The 13,044-nt window shown below is 35.6% G+C and overlaps 1 pseudogene; it reads left to right on the plus strand.

The window, feature by feature from the left end:
• Positions 1 to 11,125, plus strand: part of LOC131038444 (protein NRT1/ PTR FAMILY 5.10-like) — a 32,001-nt pseudogene extending 20,876 nt beyond the window's left edge.
• Positions 11,126 to 13,044: the final 1,919 nt, after the last annotated feature.

Genomic DNA, 13,044 nt, shown 5'->3' on the forward strand with positions numbered 1-13,044 from the left:
TGGAGCAGGTGCATGTTTGAAGAGAGCTCTAGTTAAGGAGCAATTGAGGATTTTAGGTGCAAATTTCTCTGATGCACGTTCTATTGTTGATTGGTATAGTTCAACATTGTCACATGGAGGTACTCTTGATTCAACAGTGACCAGATTCTTTTGGTTGGTTGAGGAGGGCACGGTGGGAGATAGATTGGATTGTCAAACAATTAAAGATTCTTCAAAGATGCATTCATTTCTCAACTCAGATGCAAGTACATGGACCATTTGGACACGAGCATTGGCTTGTTTTTGTCAAAGTTGTGTTCGATGTGATTGGGATCAGTGCGAGTCAAGTGAGTGGGTTGATACGTGGGTTCCCCAATATCTAACTCCTTTATCTCAAACAATATCCTTGTCAAACGATGACATGGAAAGTTCACTTGAGTATGACCGTCTATTAGATCTTGTACAGCCATAACTTGTTTTTGCAGTTGTTGCACCACAAGGGAATGAAGAGAGATTAGAATATTGGTTGGCACAATGTGTACAGGGAAAACAAAAGCTAACACAAACAGTGACAGATGATGACGGGTTCACATATCCTACAGGTTCAGTTGTTGTTGTGGGAACTTGGTTGCGAACATACATGATTAGAAAGAATGGCATACCTACATTTGAAGACTATGAGAGACACAAAACCATTATAATATATTCACACCTTATTATAGCTACAAATGTCAAGTTGTTGAAGCATCAAGAAAAATCGAAGACCAAAGAGATATGGACAGTGACTACTGTTGATCATGAAGCAATACTAGATACTCTTAAGCAAAGAGATGACCCTTCAGGCATACTTGAGTAGTAGGTCTTTAATGGTGCCTTATTTTTTTTATCATGCATTTCATTTCAAACAATGATCATTAAACCTTAATGTTCAAGTTTGTTACTTGTATATTAAGGATGTGTTCAAAATGCAGGTCTATTGATGAACGTTTTTTTTTTTGGCAACACGGTTTTTGCATGCACATAGCGGGTACACTCGATATAATCGGAAGGGACGTATTTTTGCAACACAACTTATTATCATGCATTTGATGAGCTTTACAATTTTTGTTATTAGAGAACACTATTTGATAGTTTTTTATTATATAATTATCGCAAAACCTTTATTCTCAGGCAGGTCTTTTTTGATGATATACAACAGTATCACATTATGATTTTTGCGTCAACATAGTGTGTTCTGTTGATATAATTCGAAGGGACGTATTTTTATGGTATATAATCCCATCTTTTCATTTATTATCATGCATTTTAGTTGAAGTGATTATCATAAAGCCTTTATGTTTATCCATGCATTTTATGTGTAGACTAACAATTCTTAAAAATACAGGTTCATGCTAGATCATTCGCCATTGACAAGACCCTCTCTTAGTGATGGTACATATTCCTTTGTGCATTAATGAGATTAAATTTTGTGCATAAACATTAAGTCAAGTTAATTTATTGCTATTTAGAAATGACCATATCTACCATCGTCTTCAACCATGCAGAGAAATGCAGTGAGAAGGGCTTTAATCAACATACGTCTTTCTTCAAAGTTATGCTTGTATACTTTGCAGAGAAACTGGTAAGTTTTGTAATTATACAATTTTGTATGTCTTAAAAATGTTTCGAATGATCTATTTATAATTTGACAAACTAATTTGTATTAAGTGTTATAATTTGTTTCTTGTAGTACATTCATTCCGCATAAAAAGGTTACTTATTTTGGTCTTCATTTATATGCAGGCATTGTTGTACGTAAGCTTTTCTCTTAGGACATGAGAATGTCTAATGTAGATGAAGTGGGATGTTGTATTTGTATATGGATGTGAATTGATTTAACTTTGTTATGATGATATACAATGTCCATGAGCAAATTGGTTTAGTTATATTGATGATATACAATGTATCTGTACATGAGTATATTGGTGTAGTTATATTGATAATGAAAAAAAATCATGTTTGCATATCCCTTCATGGATGTCACATGCAAGTGTAATGGTAATTATGTGTATACAATACATGGAAATATTGATGATCATTATGTGTCTACAGTGTAATGCTTGTTTATCTATATTTTTCATTGAACAAGTTAGGGCCACGGATTCCGAGATAGGATTTTGTAGGGACCCCTCTCGTGGCCCCGTAGGTTCAAACAGATCATTTGCAGGTGCCACAGATTTCGAGTTAGGGCCCGTCAAAGTTTGACAATTTTTAGCACTTAGGGCGCTCAAGGGATGACGCCAATAGGGTATGACCCCAAGCGTTCGACCGAGTGGGGGGGGAAAATATGAGCATGCATAGGGTAATAATTCCTAACTGGACATGTCGGAGCCAACAGTTCATCATTGTGACGAGCAAAACGAGAAATTCGCCACGAGACAACATTTGAATGAATGAGACTGATGATTTTTTTGCCAACCGAAAAATTGCTTCCCTAATAAAATCGTAGGGAAAATTGAAAAACCGAGATAGAATTTTGTAGGGACCCCTCTCATGGCCCCATAGGTTCAAACGGATCGTTCGCAGGTGCCACAGATTCTGAGTTAGGGCCCGTCAAAGTTTGACAATTTTTAGCACTTAGGGCACTCAAGGGACGACGTTGGTAGGGTATGACCCCGAGCGTTCAACCGAGTGGGGGGTGGGCGGGGGGGGGGGGGAAATAGGAGCATGCATAGGGTAATAACGCCTAACTAGACATGTTGGAGCCGACGGTTTGTCATTGCGACAAGCAGAACAAGAAATTGGCCACGAGACAATATTCGAATGAATGAGACTCACGATTTTTTCGCCCACCGAAAAATTGCTGCCCTAATAAAACCGTAGGGAAAATTGAAAAACCGAGATAAAATTTTGTAGGGATCCCTCTTGTGGCCTCGTAGGTTCAAACAGATCATTTGTAGGTGCCACAGATTTTGAGTTAGGGCCCGTCAAAGTTTGACAATTTTTAGCACTTAGGGCGCTCAAGGGACGACACCGGTAGGGTATGACCCCGAGCATTCGACCGAGTGGGGGGGAAAAATAGGAGCATGCATAGGGTAATAATGCCTAACTAGACATTTCGGAGCCGACGGTTTGTTATCGCAACGAGAAGAACGAGAAATTGGCCACGAGACAACATTCAAATGAATGAGACTAACGATTTTTTCGCTAACCAAAAAATTGCTGCCCTAATAAAACCGTAGGGAAACTTGAAAAACCAAGATAGTTTTTTGTAGGGACCCCTCTCATGGCCCCATAGGTTCACACCGATCGTTCGCAGGTACCACAGATTCCAAGTTAGGGCCCGTCAAAGTTTGACAATTTTTAGCACTTAGGGCACTCAAGGGATGACGCTGGTAGGGTATGACCCCGAGCGTTCCACCGAGTGGGGGGGGAAAATAGGACCATGCATAGGGTAATAATGCCTAACTGGACATGTCGGAGCTGATGGTTCATCATCATGACGAGATGAACGAGAAATTGGCCACGCGACAACATTCGAATGAATGAGACTGACGATTTTTTCGCCAATTGAAAATTTGCTGCCCTAATAAAACTGTAGGGAAACTTGAAAAACCGAGATAGGCTTTTGTAGGGACCCCTCTCGTGGCCCCGTAGGTTCAAACCAATCATTCGCAGGTGCCACAGATTCCGAGTTAGGGCCCGTCAAAGATTGACAATTTTAGCACTTAGGGAACTCAAGGGACGACGTCGGTAGGGTATGACCCCGAGCATTCGACTGAGTGGGGGGGCAAAATAGGACCATGTATAGGGTAATAATGAATTGTATCAAGTATTATTCATTAAATGAATTGTATTGTATTGTTCATTAAATGAATTGTATTGTTCATTATACAAATAACACTTATGATGAAATGAAATGAATTGTATTTTTCATTAAATAGCCATTATTAACCATTGTTAATTATTGGAATGAAGATTAAAGATTTCTATGATAACACCATGCATATATGAGCAACAATTTATATGATCGAATATTAACTTCTGTATATATAAAAATGTCCAATGATTACAGATGTATGTCCATACACAAATATGACATAAATGCCAACTCAAACAAAATGTATGTCTAAACACGTGAATGTATGTCCATATACAAAATATACATGCCAACTAGACATGTAAGCATCCCAAAACTATCTATAACATCCTAAGCTGTTGATGGATCATCAAAATCAATCCTCTTTGCCGCACTGCTCGACTCTGAAGGATCCTGCACAACAAAAACAAACCACAATTAATATTAGTTATATTATATAATTCACATTTGAAAAGTTAACATAAAAATAAACTATAATTGAACTATTCATGTTTGCCTCATCTCCACATTTTCTCTTCGGCTTTGCAGGACTCTTGATATATGTCTTCGGTAGAGGAGGTATGTTTTCAATATTTTCATACACAACCTACATATGTTCATAAACATGACATTGATACAAGTTAGCATATAATTGTCACTGATAATAACAAAATATATCTACTAAACACAAAATAAAATAAATACACATCTACTCGAGGCATCTCTTCTTCTTCTCCATCTTCAGGTATACTGGGTGTAGTCATCAAGGATGTGAAGCCAAGAATTCTTTGTACATATACACAACAAGTATATGAAACTATCAATCTATGTCTAGACGTGTATAATCACTATAAGCTGTTTAAACTATTCATTCAATCATATTTGCATTCAATTACCTTTCCCTTGTCTCCAACTACACTACCAGATCCTAAATCGCACTGCCCCGCACTCGTGCTGGTTGTGCCCTACAAGAGTAAAATAAGATATACATGCAAGTTACTAAATAATCTAATTAATACCAATATAAATGATGAACATGTATGTACAATAAAATACAAATGTCTAGGTGCAATAATATATGTACCGTCAAGCTATCAAGGCCAAATGAAATGGCCGACAAGGTGCCCTCTTGAATCTGTCTCAACTCCTCCTCGGTCATCAACTGTTAAATAGACCATGTAAATAAAAATTAGTACTTAATATTATCTAGATTATAAATATTAATTTAAAATATAGCATGAACTGTGGAAATACAAATCTTACCACTACATCATCAATGTATGATGATGGTGCCTCCTCGCCTCTAGCATGCGAGGACTCATCCTCCAGTTTGTGTCATAACATCTGGTGCATCATGCATCTCATGCACCTCATAATCTGCACTGTCCGCAGGAGGATCAACAGGATGTCCAACTGGACCCAAGCATACATGCCCACACATGACACAACTATGGGGCACGCATATGTGTGGAGCTGAGGATGACGTGTCAGCGCCACCAGATGCACCGCTACCATCAAAAGTAGGCTGAGCTATTGACCCAGCCTGAGAAACCAAAAGGCTACTCAAAGAGTGAATAGCCGATATGGTCCGTGAAGCCGCCTCACAAATGATATCTGGATGTTGCACTGGAGGTGGGGGATCAACAAGATGAGGGGGGACATATGGGCCCTGGACTACTTTGACTGCCCCAGGTCTATTTTGGGGCATACCTAAACCCACACCCTAGAAAGGTTGGATGTCAAAGTAGTTCACATGTTTGCGTAAAACAAACTCAACATACAATTTTTTAATGAAGTAGAAGGGAACATCAAGATTGTTGTTGGGTGGTTTGTCGAAAACCATCCACCAACGATCCCAAAAGTTTTTCACAATACCATCATTTATGCACCATTTAATAGAAAGTTTTATTTTTTGGGGGTCTACGGGTTGACCAGTGTAGGGATTCACAAACAATGAGGTGATATCGGCTTTCAATATCTCGAGATCCTTGACCTCCTTACATGACAAGCCATATGCATATTGTTCCCTCGTAGAATCTCGCCACAAAAGGGCAGCATTGTGCTCCTCAGTCATGGTTTGCATACTCTTTATGATTGACGTGAGAGGATCAAACATTGGGTTTAGATGAGGGATCCTACGATATACATCTACAATCCCCCTCAATTCATTCCAATTTTGTGCAATTAAATCCTGAATTGAGGGGGGGTTTGGCAAAGGAGGGTTTGGTTGTTGCGGTTGTGGTTGATCAATGTTTTCATTGTTATCCCCCATCTTTAACCTAATTGAATGTAAACAATTGAATTTAGTTAAAAAATTTAAACAATTTTGTATTTGATTTTAAAAAACCTAGTTTTCATGAAAAAAACCATATTTTCAATGAAAAATCAAATAAACATTAAAAAAATACAAAAATTGAATGAAAATGATTGAAAACAATAAAAATCTTACCTTTCAATCTATTTTTTAGCAATTTTTGGGCAAAACACCAGATGACAGATGCAATCGGATATCGGATTTCTATAAAATGGTGCAGCCTGTGGGTTAAAAATGACTCACGGGCTGTCACTGTCGAAATATATTATCTCAAAAAATCGGATATCTGATTTTTTATACTTAAATTATTTTAAAATAACATTATATTAATATATAATATAATATAATAATATAATATATAATATAATATAATATAATATTTTATAATCTAATATTATATTATATATTATGTATTATATAATATATAATATAATATAATAATATATTATATATTATATATTATATAATATGTAATATATAATATTACATTATATTATATAATATATTTTTTAATTTAAAATTACAAATAAAAATCGGATACCCGATTTTATCCGATATCTGATTTGCTTAGGTAATTACCATGTCAAGGTGTACTGACACCCAAGCCAAGAAAAAAGTCAACATGGATTTTCACGTTTTTAGGCGAGTAGAGAAGGCTATTTTTTTCACATCGCCACTTTTTGGCCCCCCATGATCTTGCACTAACCTAGTAGGGTTGTTTTTAACTACATAGTAGAGGGTGATGAGAATTTTTGTGAGTGAAAGTATGGGTTGTAGTTGTAAGAAGTTCTTGGGCGTTGACAAAGGGAGTTTTGCACGAGTTTTTGGTAATGATCACTCTGTATTCATAGAGTTTTGAATTGTAATTTGTTTTCAGTAATGAAAGAATTGTTATATATTATGAGTTTTGGTTAGTAGTAGAGAGTCTGCTATGTTAACAACATTTGTGTGTTGAGTTGTGTATTGAAGTTTGAGGGCCGGGTTGTTTTTAACTACATCAAGATTACGATAAAAAAAACTTGTCATTTATTAATTTTTGTTTTTTTTCGTTTTAAGAAGAATCTATTTCATAAGTTAAAAAAAATCATTTTCAATGACACCCAACAAGAATGAGCTGTAATAAATTCTGAACTTTTGATAAACTCAGCTATATTTTAGAAAAAAAAATCTTCTCCAATGACACCTAACAAGAACGTACTGTAATAAATTCTAACTTTTGGAAAACTCAGCTCCATTTTAAGAAAAAGCTATTTCATAAGTTAAAAAAGTCCTTTTCAATGACGCCCAACAAGAACTTTTGATAAACTCAGCTCAACAATCCATACTATTACTGTTTAATTATTAATAGAATATGTTCAAAACCACACTGCCCTTCCAAAGAAAGACCCAATTCATAACATCAACCAGAAGAAAGATATATTATAATAATTGTATGTATTGACTGTTTAATGAAGCAAGAAAGGGGCAATGGAGGAACTTCACTCATCGGACGAATTCGTTACCTCCATGGCCACTCTGTTATCAGAGCTCACACTGGAACATGGAAGGCATCTCTTTTTATAATCGGTTTGTATGAATATACTCTCCTTTTTGGATTTTTTTCAGGTTTTACAAAATTACTATCAGCACTGAGATTTTTTTTGTAATGAATCAAGCTGAAAGAATTATATAGAGATTGCACAAGAAAAAGGATCATTATGAGAACTATAAACATCAGACCAACATTATTCACAAAAAGTATAAAAGACTAATATAATTATCAGATCAGCAACTAAATAAGGTGAGTATAATAATATGTCACAGTATTAACCAGCTGATGCATATCAGCCATGTCCACAAAAAGCACAAAAGAACTAATAAACCAGCTAATCTCTAACAACTCTTGAAACATAATATACAACTCAAATCATTGAGAACATCGATGTTTAGAATCATAATATATGATTTCATCTTTTGGATTAATGTTTTCAAGCTCAACTTGTTATTGAAAATTGAGTAAATGACAATTTGGATTACAGCAACTGATTTACAGCAGGAATAAGAAAGAGCTTTTTAAATTTTTCTATCTTGAGAAAAACAACTCTGGTTTATTCACTTTAATTTGTCCGAAGAGATCTAAATTTTAGGCGTCAAAAGTCAGCAAATAAGAGCGGAGAGAACACAGTTGTTTTGTTTCTGAATGTAAGTCATTGAAGATATTATTTTATGGTTGTTACTCACAAGGGTGGAGATTGCAGAGATGTTTGCTTATTCTGGCATATCTTCAAATTTGGTGACGTATCTCACAAGTGTTCTGCATGAAAGCACTGCCAGTGCTGCAAGCAATGTGAACATATGGTCAGGGGTACAATTCATTTTGCCTTTTTTGGGAGCTTTTGTTGCAGATTCATATTTGGGTCGATACTGGACAATCCTTGTCTCTTCACTCGTCTGTTTACTTGTCAGTACTCTTTTCCTTCACAAAATCCATTTCCTTTGCATTATGATCGATTGGTAGAGTAGTTTGGAACGAATTCCTTAACCAATATAATGTCACTGTATTTTATGAAAGTTTGTAATTGAAAGGCAGAAGAGAGAGCAATTGTTTTTTAGTACAGGCAGAAGGGAGCATGCTAACTCCTCAACTCAGTAGAACACAACAGCAGAGCACTGAATACATGTCCGTGCAAGACAGGAATAGGACAAATAACAAACCCTTGATACCTATATTAACAAATAACGATACCCTTGATTACTCTGATGATAAAGAACCCATATTGATTAAGGACCCATATCGGCCGCATATGTAAAAAAATATAAGTGGGTACTAGTCAGGCCTTTAGATTAAGAACCCATATTGCTGGATGTATGAATCCATATCTGTATGTGTGAACTAATAACAAGGAAAGAGGGTACCTTGCCGAAGAGCTACAAATTAAGAAATTATTATGAATATAGAAACTGAAATTTTGTGCACACGTTAGAAATTGATTAGACGTCCATTTGCTTTCAAAATAGCTGAATAATTTTTTTTTCCTGTGTTTTAACCATATCTGTTATATCCAAGTAAAATGTCATATAATGGAATATGACAGGGACTAATCTTGGTGACTCTATGAATCTCTCTCACGAGTCTCGAATCGCATTTCAAGATTGGGTTTTTTTACTTCTTAATTTACTTGGTTGCTTTGGGACAAGGGGGTCACAGACTCACAAGCCATGTCTACAGGCCTTTGGTGCGGACCAATTTGATGATGAGAACCCAAAAGAGAAGCAGCATAAAAGTTCATTCTTTAACTGGTGGTATTTTGGTAGTTGCATGGGAATCCTTGCAGGGGTTATTGTGCTCACGTACATCCAAGATAATGTCGGTTGGGGTGTGGGTTTTGGCATTCCTGCCGTTACCATGGCAATGGCACTTGTTGTGTTCTTGTGTGGGACTAGGTTTTACCGAAACAAACTGCCTACTGGAAGCTCTCTCACAGTCATCCATGTGTTTGTTGCAGCATTCTTCAAGCGTAATGCCCCTATTCCTTTCCGAGAACAAAATCAATTAGCGTCCATTCAAGAAGTAGAGGTTCTCAGGACAGAGTCAAGAAGACAACTCTTGCAAACAAACATGTTCAGGTAAGCACTTCATGGTACTATTTGCTTTAAATCTAGTGCTATTATATTTAAGCAGAATGCTATATTAGAGTTCAGACTCCAATAAATGCAACGGAGATTGTTTTTGTGCTTTCAAACTGGGGAATGGACCAAATGGGTCATGTTGTACTGATGAGGCTGAAGGGAGTTTCAAGATCTTCCCAAAGTTTCCATTCCAGGGCATGCCAAACAAAAAGGCATCTGAGCTGAAGGAAGTCAGTGTAGACAGTAATGAATTATGATATATGGGAATAATGCTAGTTCAAGTTCTCATTTCTGTTTATTTTACCACTATTTACTTTGGAGAATTTTTTCCATGAATGTCCTCAATGATGTTGCTTTTTTCAGGTTTCTTGACAAAGCAACAATTGAAGATGAATTAGACTCTGCGTGCAGAACAACACGCAATTGGAGACTTTGTACAGTCCAACAGGTTGAAGATATAAAACTTCTTCTAGGAATGTTACCTATTTGAATGGCATGTTTAATGTATGGCGTTGTCTTTGCACAGTCCTCCCCATTTTTCACAAAGCAGGGCAATACAATGGATAGAAAGTTGGGGCGAAATTTTGAGATCCCTCCTGCAAGTCTGCAAGCTTTTATTGACATATCTATTGTTCTACTAGTCCCTGTCTATGACCGCTTCTTTGTTCCCATTGCAAGAAGGCTAAAAGGGAATGCGAGAGGTATAACATTCCTCCAAAGGATAGGCACCGGTATGTTTGTTTCTGCAATTTCAATGATTGTTGCTGCAGTGATAGAAATTAAAAGGCTCAAGGCAGCAAAGGATAATGGACTGGTAGACGTGCCCTCTGCAACAATCCCAATAAGCATTTTTTGGCTACTTCCACAATATGTACTTTTTGGCACAGCTGATGTGTTTACAAATGTAGGAATGCAAGAGTTCTTTTATGATCAGATGCCAGACACAATGAAAAGCTTGGGTATTGCTGTCTATTTGAGTGTTTTAGGAGTTGGTAGTTTCTTGAGTAGTTTCCTAATTTTGGTCATTGAGAAGGTTACCTGCAGAAAGCAGGAGCATTGCTGGTTTGCAAACAACTTGAACAGATCTCATTTGGATTACTTTTATTGGCTTCTAGCTTCTTTGAGTGTGATCAACCTGGGCATTTTCATGACCTTAGCTAGATGTTACAAGTACAAAAAGACTGCATCTACTGAAACAGAGAATGCTACCTAGAAACTAATTTCATGTTATACCTATTAGAGTGCCACTAGTACTTCTTTATCAGTTTTACTGTAGTAATTTGTTATCACAATGTAGATATATGGCCTAGTAGGTGCTTTGCAAATTTATGAACTGTGTTAAAGAATCCAACAATGCAGTCTTTAAGTGGCATGTAAGTGGAGTCAATCTCTCATACTCTACTAGAGGCCATATGAAAAACCATAAAAAAAACTTATATATGTAACTGAAACCTTTATGTGTTATTCCCACTTAATGAAAGTGTATTTTAAATCATAATGGTTCTACAGGAAAAACTACTCATTTGGGCTTCAACAAGCTTCGTGCATTGATTCTTCGAAATCTCCCCTTAATCTTAACGTGTTAGGATTGTTGGAAAACATTCATCATGATATTGCAAATACTTTGCTTCCATCAACTACATCCAAGTTTTTTTGTTAAAAAGTTTACATTTATTCTTCTGCGATTCACTCAGAAGATATTATTTAAAAGAATTATAAAATGAATAATATTTTCAAAAGGTTCCACTAGTTAAATAACTCAAAAATCTCATTGATCAATGGGTTTGGTTCTACCAAAGAAAGAGACATTAATCTATCTCTTTTCTATTTGGGTATAACATAGTAGCAATAATGAAGAATGTCTTTGTGGTAAGTTTCTTTCCTTTTATCTTAGTATAGATCTAGTCAAAAAATGGGTCAATGAGGTATGGAAGTTAAAAGGTTTTGTTTCTACATATGAGTGTTATGTCAAAAGGTTTATTTGTTTATTTATTCTCCTCTTAGAACGATATGTGCAAGGTTTTTTGGCTACAATATTAGAAACAAGCTTGAAGTACGTAAATGAAAACTCGTGTACCAAAGTGTTGACCTTTGGGTAATAGTTCCTACCTAGGTTCATTTACTACGCCTAGATCCCTTGAATTTTGGGTCCTACAATTATAGATAGTTTGCCAATTCTTATGGTCAAGTTATAGCTATTGCAAAAGTCGTGACATAAAAAGCTTGACTAATATTTGTAGGGTTCTGTACAAATGTGAAATTAAGTAAGGTTCTACCTTCAGAGATAGTCTTATAGTCCAACATGCCCCCCAATACTAAGGATTGATTCATTTCTTGTATCAATTTAACCTTAGCCTTGCCTCTATTCTCTCTATTAGTATCATAAAGGATGCCTCTACCACTATTATTAAGCCTACAAATTTAAGACATAAAATGAAGAACAAGGGAAGAAATCTCTAAGACCCTTTAGCATAAGGAGAAGGTTACTTTTAACCTTCCCTCTACCTAGTCTTCTAAAGTTGTTGCCCTCACCACTCTTGTGAAGTTTCCCAAAGTTAATATTTGTATGGAAAAGAAGCCTCCTTATTCTACCCTTGAGAATATTATTCTATATTTGAACTAGGATCAAAATAACCATGTGATTGAGATAGGAGGAAAAGAGAGGGGGGAGACTACACCAAAATTGAAATAAAGACAAGGAGCAAAGAGCAAACCAAGAGACAAAAAAAAGATTAAAAATATATTAATTAAAATGGATAAAAAATGTTGGCCAATAGTGACATGTTGTGATGGTTAAGTTGTTGTGTTGTTTTTCTTGCCATCAAGGTTCAAGGCCCACCAGTTCATAGCTCCGGAATATAATAGTCAAATTTTAAAGACTTGAAATTCATTGTAGATGATTACATTTTGCATTCAAATTTATATGCTTTAGATATTGATAGGTTAGATATAATTCTTGAATAATTTGATTAAAAACTTAAAAAACAGAAAATAATAGTATACAAAATAATTTTTTGAAGCTTTATTATATATATAAAAGAGTTTATAGAACATTATAGATAACATATACCAAATAAATTATTAAATATATCATTACACGTAGTAAGATTACTAATAAAAGTTAATGTTTTATGAGTTGATTTTGATATTCATGAAATAACTTGCATACATTTGGATCCTACCATTTCAAAATGGTAAGAGAACAAAGTTATGGTCAATGACAAGGACAATTAATTGTTTATTTTAGCATTGGCTTGCATATAAATGGTGATTACTATAGTTTTGATTAAACTTATGTGGTAAG

The sequence above is a fragment of the Cryptomeria japonica genome, chromosome 8 (genome assembly GCF_030272615.1).
Source record: "Cryptomeria japonica chromosome 8, Sugi_1.0, whole genome shotgun sequence".
Lineage (NCBI taxonomy): Eukaryota > Viridiplantae > Streptophyta > Pinopsida > Cupressales > Cupressaceae > Cryptomeria > Cryptomeria japonica.